Source organism: Euphorbia lathyris, chromosome 1 (genome assembly GCF_963576675.1).
Source record: "Euphorbia lathyris chromosome 1, ddEupLath1.1, whole genome shotgun sequence".
NCBI classification, from domain to species: Eukaryota; Viridiplantae; Streptophyta; class Magnoliopsida; order Malpighiales; family Euphorbiaceae; genus Euphorbia; species Euphorbia lathyris.
Window position 1 is genome coordinate 13156575 of NC_088910.1, and position 9327 is coordinate 13165901.

The following is a 9327-nucleotide window of genomic DNA, read 5'->3' on the forward strand; positions in this document are numbered from 1 at the left end:
CTTCGGTACATAGCTAGTTTAATTGATGCTTCTGCTGTGATTAATTGCAGTCTGCCCATCAGTTTTATGCCCTGCCTATCAATACTAAAATGAATCATCTGCAGCTTATCAATTTCTAATAATCTCATTGATGCTTTCCAGCCAGTGGGGACATGACTTTCATCCTGGTTATAGGGCATTGAGATGTCTCAAAAGACATTTTCCAAATGTCCTGCTGATGGCTTTGACTGGTACGGTTACTCACTCTGTTTATGAGGTGATTATTCTACAATATTTTGTGCCTTTATTAGTAAAAATGTTATACTTAAGAGACCCAAATTTTCCAGCACATCTTAAAAGCTCTAAGAAATCCTAATGCTTTTGTGCTCGAGACAAGCTTTGATAGACCCAGCTTAAAATACGAAGTGATAGGAAAGGCTAAGGATTCATCGAAGCAACTTGGAGAGCTTCCAAAAGATATTTTCAAGTTCCATTAAAATCTTATGTTTGTTTTTTCTCTATCATGTTTCATAATTTGGCAATGGGCACTTGCAATTCAACTACTTATGAGGATGCATACATTATTTACTGCAGAAAACCTTCCCAGATATGAACTTATGTTCTTCTAACTTGCAAAAGTGGAATACAAGAGTAACAAGTAACTGATTTATCAGAAAGAAGCAATAAACATGTCAAACAAGTTGGCTATTGTCATAAATTGACAGCCCTAATGCTATTATTTTGGTAGCAAATGCTTGAATTTTTCTTAGTCAATGGGACTGGCATGTTAATCCAGAAAATATATTACTTTAATGGTTCAATATATAGTAAACGTTTAACACTGGAATGCTTGTGGGAAAAGTGTACTTCCCCTGCTATGCTTGTCTACTTTTCCTAATTATTTTTTTTTAAGTCTTTAATTCTCAATTATACTAGGAAGGACTATCCTCAGTCTGTTCAACTATGCAAGAGGAATTTGATAACCCTTATTCCTTCTCCTTTAACTTTGTACTTGGAGTCTGGATTTAGCATCCCCTTGTCGGGATGATAAATTTGTTAGCCCGACACAGGGTAGAGCATTAGTTGCTGTGGCTTTCTCATACATTGTAAAGATTAGTACATATGTATTTTTTGTTATTTCTATTTTCTCTAATGTTTTTAACTTGCAAATTTGCAGATAGAGATTGAATCACAGACTCGAGTTCTAGATACTATGATGGATATGGAGGGAGTTTTGTTGGCTTAAGTTCCTAGAGATGGTGGGTTTGGTGGTGTCTTTGCGATTACCTTGGCAGAACTTAGCAGCAAAGTGAAAAAAGCTTGGAGTTCACATAATGTTCTGGCCGTGTTGGTTGGAGAATATTCTCGTGTTGTTTCTTTAGAAAGTGGTGATCCAACATTGGAGGAAATGCCATCAATAGTTTTTTGCAGTACATATTCAATAAGGTATCCCATTCTTTTGTATTTTGATAAGATAAGGCCATTATTATAATGTGGGAAATTGTAATTTATAGTTTTTAGGTTGAAAGTTGATATGGTTGAAATATTGGAAAAAAAAGATTGGACAATTGTAGCTTCAATTTGTCAGGTTCTATGAATTATGGCATGCATGCTAAATCATTATTTTGTTTTTTCTTGGGTTCTAGTACTTGAGATGATCTCTTTAATTCAAATTGAGTATTAGACCTACACTAGTATAATTTTAGGTAAGGGTTATATACGAATAAATTACCATTTGACTTGATGAAAAGATTACATGTTGGAAGGAAAGGAAACATCATTAGTAATGTGGATGAATGTTATGGGCAGTATGTGTATCAGTTTGTGATCTTCAGGCTAGAGGAAAAGCATGTCTTCTTCTTGATGGCTAGATTAAGATTAAATACTTAACACAATTATCTACAACTTGTTCGTCTTTTGTCAGGTAATATCATCATTATATTGGAATTCAACTTTAGCAAAATGGGTTCGGTCAGTTTATATACACACGAGTTCCCTTCAATCCAAATAAATCATAATTTTTAAAAATTTTGGGAAATAAAATAAAAAAATTCAAAATTTATGAAAATTACTTTGGTAACATAAAAGTTGTTACCATTAATATATTATTAGGAACGACCATAGTTGTTGAAAAACTTCAAATTTATAGCAACGATAGTTGTTATTGCTTAATATCAAAATATATAGCCACGACAAGTGTTGTTGCAAAAACTGAAAATATATAGCAACGATAAATATTGTTGCAGAAAATTCAAATGTATAACAACGTCAAAGCTTGTTGCGAAACGTTATAAATTGCTGCAACGACATTAATAGTTGCAAAAGACAAATTTCATTCTCCCATATATGGTCCAAATTTGGCAACAAATAATGTTTTGCAACAAGAGTGTTGTTGCTGAATATATATATTTGGCAACAGCAGAAAATCGTTGCAAAAACCTTTAGTAACGGAATGTATCATAACAAGCAAATGTTGTTGCGAAACATGCGATTTCGTTGCTAAAAATATTTTTCGCAACAAATTGATGCGTTGCCAAAAATCAATTTTCTTGTAGTGATTCTTGCGGGCACGAGCTGTTTCCTCTAAAATCAGCATAGACCTGGCTCTCTGAAACGATGGAAGTGGATCCCCATGTCTTATTTGAGTACCAACGGTGTCATAGGCCTCAGACAGGCCTGATATGAGTTGTAACACCATCTGATCATTGGTAACCGGACAATCCACATTGGATAATTGATCAGACAAGGATTTGAGATGCTGACAGTAAGCTGAGATGTCAGAAAAATCACTAAGCTTGGTTTTGGAGAACTCTTGCTGAAGAAATAGAGCCCGAGAATTCTTGTTATCCGAAAAAATTTCTTGCAGACGATTCCAGGCCCTGGCGGCTGTGGAATCAGCTTCAATGATGGTGTGGAGAAGGTCGACGGAGATGGTGGTATAGATCCATTGAAGCACAACGGCATCAATACGAGCCCAGAGGTTAGGGTTGGATTGTTGAAGAGTGTTGGTGGTAGGGTCTGTGGATGAAGGAGGAAGTATATGGTCCAGGACTTGAAAGGCTGTGGCATGAAGCTTAAACAGAGCGACCCAAGTGGAATAATGCCCTTTTTCGACATCTAGGGTTATTTTGATAAAGTTAGAAATATTGGAAACAGTGAGGGACAGATGGTGATTTGTGTTTGATTCGGTGTTGTTTGTGGTCGAATTGGTGTTGGACGGGGTACCGGCTGAAGATTTTTCTGTGTTTGTGCTCATTATGTCGACGGGAAGAGAAGATAGGGAGGTTGCGATTTGGGTGCTTTACGGCGGCGGTTTGTTTAGGGAAGGTGTCGGCGACGGGAGAGAAGAAGGAAGAAGAAAGATTAGGGTTAGGGTTTTAGGGTCTCTGATACCATGTAAGAGTGTAATTCTCTGTGTTTGATATTGATATGAATTGTTGTATTTATACAGAATACAGTTCACATTGCAGTGAACAACTATAGTCAATAACTGAACCTATATTCTAGGCTAGAGATACGTAACAGAATGATACAGATAGATAATCACTAAAATACATAGTCTAATACTCAACAGGCAAGTCTTTTTTTCATCTATACATAAATGTTATATTATTTTACGAACTCAATTGTCACATTAAATTGGAACCCTAAACTATATAATGAATGTGATAAATTCTTAATTAGCCTTACAAATTGAAAGTCAAAAGACCTAAATTAATTCAAGATTATGTTCAAGGACATTCAATTCATTGTTAAAAAATGACTCAGCAGCAGCTTGGTGTAGAATGCTAATCAAAGTAGCCATTTTTATCTTGTGGTTCACATAGTATGATAATAATATTCATATTTATTCTCCTATCTTATTGCTATGGATATATCACAACATTTCTCTGACATCATGAAAGACTTTGGTTTCAACCGAGTTTGTATTGAAAAAGAGTTATCTTAGATAGATGTTACAGAGAAGAGGTTACAACAAGCAGTGTTCACGTGGACCTTAAAACGAAATGAATTCGGTCATTAATGGTTAGATCTAGGTTCATTAAATCCAAGCCTTAGGATGCTTGAAATCTCCACCCTCTAATTCTAATAAGCCCTGATCTTAGAGTGAATAACCAAATACTATATAGTCATTAAGGTTCATATGATCAAAACCGGGTTACAACACAATTATTTTTTAGTCCAAACAGGATAATAGGTAACTAGGCTCGGTTAATAACCATAGTTTAAGCACTCATCACATGGTTTTGACCATCAAGGGTTAGGTTTCCGTTTTCACATACATATATATATTGATATATTTCATCAATCATACAAGGAGTATTACTGTAATAACTCCATACATATCTAGGAAGCACCGGGTTGGAGTGGCGGTGTCGGACTCACTCGACACTGGGAGTCACCGAAGATACAGCCGGACTCGCACCCGACACAGCAAAAATGTATCCGGCTGTGTCCTCGCTGTGTCCATTTTTTTGTAAGGAGCTAAGCAGAAATTACCTTCCTCCACCACCAATTACAAAATCAAAGCACATAGCACTACAAGAAAAAACGCTATTACCGACGGAATCTACCGACACAATTTTTTGTGTCGGAAATACCGACAGAACACCGACAAAAACATTGTGTCGGAAATCAGCTACACTCTCACCTACCCAATTTTAGAATGTGTAGGTGATTATGGGCGGGATTATTCCCGCCTCCATCACCGACATCATCACCGACATTTATTGTAGGTAATTATAAATGTCGGTGATGCCACCGACAAAGTTACATGTGAACCTACAAAAAAAAGTGTAGGTGAATATAATATTAAATAAAATAATTTTTTTAAACAAAAAATAAAATAAATTAGAGCTATTATAATATCATTAAATAAATAAAAAACAAATTATTAATATAAAATTTTTTTAATTTACAGAAGACTGAACCTATATTTTTAGGCGAACATAATATTTAAAATAAATTACAACTACATATTATGCTTCAAAACAAAAATTACAACCATTGTAATAAAAAATAAATTACTAATATAAAGTGTTATGTTCTTTTAGTTTCCAAAAACCCTAGTTTTCTCGCTTCCTTCCCTATCAAATTTGGAACCTCACCCTCTCTCCTCTCGAGCTTCTCCACCCAAAAGGCGTTGTTTGCCACCAACACCGGCACCGTGCGCCTGTTCTTCCTCTCATCGGTCGTTTCTCCTGCTCTTCCTCTTACTATCATCGTTGTTCTGCTTCTCTCCATCTATGCTAGTCTGACCTTAGAGAGTTATGTCTCGCGCTCGATCTACTCTCTCCAGGTATGGATCTCATCTTTCTCTCCTTTGTGTTTCGTTTTGAGAAACTGAATTTCATGGAGCTTGCTTCTTTTTCTCCAACTAAGCACTTTGCTTTTATAATCGATCTTTAGTTGTAGACAATAGGAGGCATAAAACCTTAGATTTCTCTATACTCTTACCTTAGGAAGATGGATTATGGTCAGATGGCCTTTATTTTATTAAATATATCTTTTCAAGGATACTGATATTGTTGGAAAATTAGTGTAGCATACCCATTTTGCACCTGTTTGGGTTAATAAAGTTTAGCTTTTTAAAGATTAATTAGAAAAAATTTATTTATTTACATATTATTTGCTAAGAAACTTAACTTGTAAGAATTTGAATACAATGTAAATGTACTATAGAAGAAATGCTAAATTCAAGAAGATGATTGTATTGACTACATATAGTTGGAGTGATTACTGTTTTTTAAGGAAAACAAAAAAGGATATAGACAAGTTTTATTTGGTGATGTAGAGTGGACCATCAATCTTATCACTTCTCTTCTTTGCTTTTATAATGCAATTCTTGAGTAACCTAATGTTAAATAAAAGCAATTCCATATTTCATATGCTCTGAATTGCAGGTTGATGTGAGGGGGCCATTTCTTGTCAATTTGAACTCTTCCTATCATATTGAATAACTCTCTGATAATTTCATTATTAAGATATTCTAAAGGAAGCAGAAAGGTTGGATATGTGTTTTAATGTCTTTTATTTTTATCATAAACAGAGGTATGTGGTTACTTATTTATGTTACTCTTCAGAGCTATGTGGACTGCTGGGCTTATTTTGTATATATTGCTAATTGGAGTTCCACCATTTTGGGCTGGTAGGTAACATTTTTCTTTATGCTGGTATACCATGTAGAGCTTTGTTTTTGTTTTTAAGCAGTCATCTAAAACGTTCTCCTTATCGGTTTTCAGAAATGAAGCAAGGAATGTTTGATGCAGTATTAAATGGATATATCGATTTTGACTCAGACCTTTGGCCTATAATATCAAACAGTGGCAATGATCTCATCAGGAAAATGCGTAACTCTCGACATTCAGAACGATTGACCACTCAGCAAGTGTTGATTTCATCTCTGATTGCTGCTGTCTCCATTTTATTATCAGAATTTGACAGGGATCAAAGGATTATCCAAGGTTAAAGTTGATAAGATATGCGAAGCTGCTGAAAAGCTTGTGGTTAGTGCTCAAATTGCTGATGATTGAATCTAGGCTTCAGTGCTAAATTTATACGATACTATAATTAGATTTCCGTGGTTAGGACTTATCTCTTCGCTTTATATTCTCTAACTACTACATATGTCTCTTTTTCTTTCTCAGAATTTTGGTTATATAACAGGAAGTGATGCTCTGATCAAAGTTGTACACTCTCTGTTCTTTTTAATTCAAGGAGAGATAGTATTCGATGCAACGAGTCAAGTTCTCATACAAACAAGAGAAGTAATGCTAGTTTTCAAACCTGTTAAAAGTAGCTAAAATGTCCGATTCTTGTTTATTGTGACAGAGGAAATCCATTATTCGTATCACGACAGGAAGCCAAGCCTTGGATGAACTTTTGGGAGGTAAATCTAAATTGTACTATTAGATGCTCCTGAACGTCAACTCTTGTGCAAATTGCTCGTATTCTATTGATATTATTCTTGTTTTTTAATTTAACAAAGGCGGGATCGAGACTATGTGTATAACAAAAGCATTTGGTCTTTGGTTCAAAAGCTTTTGGTTCAAGATATTGTTAGATATATTAATTATTTTCTTTGAACATGTACATGAAAGTAGTTATATCTACATGAGTGTAGTTATATAGCTTAGTGATAATATTATGGTTTCTTATTTGTTTCTCATTGTATATCTTTATAGCATCAGCTGAGTGATAATACACATTCTCTTGATTGTAATATAATATATATGAGTTCCCTTCCATCCAAATAAATAAAATAAAAAGAAAATATAAAAATGATTTTCAATATAATTTACAAGTTCTGACCCATTTTCCGACCAATATGTGTCGGTAAATTATTTAAATTAATATTCTAAAAAAATAGATCACCGACACAAATGGGTCGGTGATATTGTCGGAGTGTCCGACGCAAGTCACCTACTAAAAGTAGTCGGCATTTCCGACACAAAACACCAACTGAAATTTGTCTCGGTGATATCTTGTGTCGGTAAAAAACTGTCGCAGCGGCTTACCTACGAGGTCAACGCCAACACATCAATATTTGTCGGTCTTCCGTCGGTGATCACGATCACCGACATCACTGACGCAAATAAGCTAATCACCGACAGATTTTTGTGTAGGTGATAGCGATTTTTCTTGTAGTGTAGGATAAGAGATGCTACTGTTAAAGCTTATTCTAGGTGTGATTATTGTTACAATAAATTACCTTTTCCATATTCATGTTAAGACATTTAAACAACATGATAGTTTCTAATTAGTATTGTTAACTATATTCATCTTGATTAATTGTTTACAATTCCAGGATGCAGAAAATGCCAATTTTGTCAGTGATGGAAATTCTACAGATGGGTATTTCTCAAGTTTTGATCAGGCAACTTTACTTGATGAAAATCAATTTGGTTCAAGAACATGTGTTGTGTGTCATATATTTTTCTATTTGGTTCAGATATATATTTTCCATCATATTTTCATAAAAATTATAAGTTTTTTTCCTTCATATTTTCATCTGTATGGTAAACCAAATTGACATTAAATTGTGATTAATAGCAAGTGTAAATATTTATTTTATGCAATGCAGGAGTGGGGAGAGGATTTCTTGAACATTGTACTTGGAAACAACACCCTTACTTAGGGGTAATGGACAATTGACTAAACAAATCTAGATTCAACCATGAACAATTTTTATGCTTCAAAAGGTTGAATTTAGATTTTAAAGTGACATTAATATCTGATCTCTGACTTTAGTTTGGCTTTGTTGTAATTTAATTTCCTTCATCAAAGACATATATATATATATATATAGGTCGCTTATATTTCTTTTTTAATTTTATAAGTGAAAGAAGTCAAATGAAAATGTATTATTCTTTCTTACTTGAATCTGTTACAGATGATTGCAATTTATATGCAAAGAAAACCAAGCACACACTTAACTAACATTACTGAGTGGAATCTAACTGTTAGGGAAAACCCCGCAGCGGAACGAAATATTTAATTTGGGTGAATAAATTGACAACAAAATAAAAGAAGAACAATAAAGTAAATGACACAAGGATTTACGTGGTTCGGCGGTGCGCCTAGTGCACGGGCGAAGGAGACCGAAAATTATTCCACTAGAGAGACAAAAGTGGTACAAAAGAATGGAGAAAATAACACTCAAAACCCTTAACCCCAATACACCCAAAACCTCACAATTCTCTCTTAGAGAATATCACTCAAAACTAGCAATCTAATATCAATTGCTAGGATGCACAAACCTATGCCAATGCATGGTATTTATAAGAAAATTTTGGGATGTGAATGGAAGAAATCAAAGTCAAAAATTACATGTGAACAAAGGGAAAAAGACTAATGTGAACTTTGACAAAATTGTATGGCTTGTGTTCAAAATTCAACACAATTTAATTTGAATGTTGAATTTCAAATCACATTCATACAAATCTCCACCTTGATTTGAAATTTCACCAAAGGTCTTCCTTCGCCGTAATGCCCTTTCGGGCTAGCTCACTTATTGCTAATACCAATCAAGTTCAAGTAATGCTTGAACTTAGTCGTTGGAAGAGGCTTCGTCATCATGTCGGCTGGATTATCTGCAGTACCAATTTTACTAACTGTAATATTTCCTTCAGAAATAACATCTCGAATAAAATGGTACTTCACATCAATGTGTTTCGTTCTTTCATGAAACATCTGATCCTTCGTCAAATATATAGCACTTTGGCTATCACAGTGAACGACAATCTTCTGCGAATTTGAACTGAGCTCACCAACCAAGCCTCGTAGCCAAATAGCTTCTTTTACAGCTTCAACTACAGCCATATATTCTGCTTCTGTAGTGCACAATGC

The 9327-nt window shown here is 34.5% G+C and overlaps 1 long non-coding RNA gene across 1 annotated transcript; it reads left to right on the forward strand.

Annotated features, from left to right (window-relative positions):
- Positions 1-5231: 5231 nt before the first annotated feature.
- On the forward strand, positions 5232-6310 carry LOC136226294 (uncharacterized). Its single transcript, XR_010687687.1, has 4 exons — positions 5232-5278; positions 5883-5985; positions 6063-6127; positions 6222-6310. It is a non-coding gene; the product is annotated as an uncharacterized lncRNA (long non-coding RNA).
- The last annotated feature ends 3017 nt before the right edge of the window (positions 6311-9327 follow it).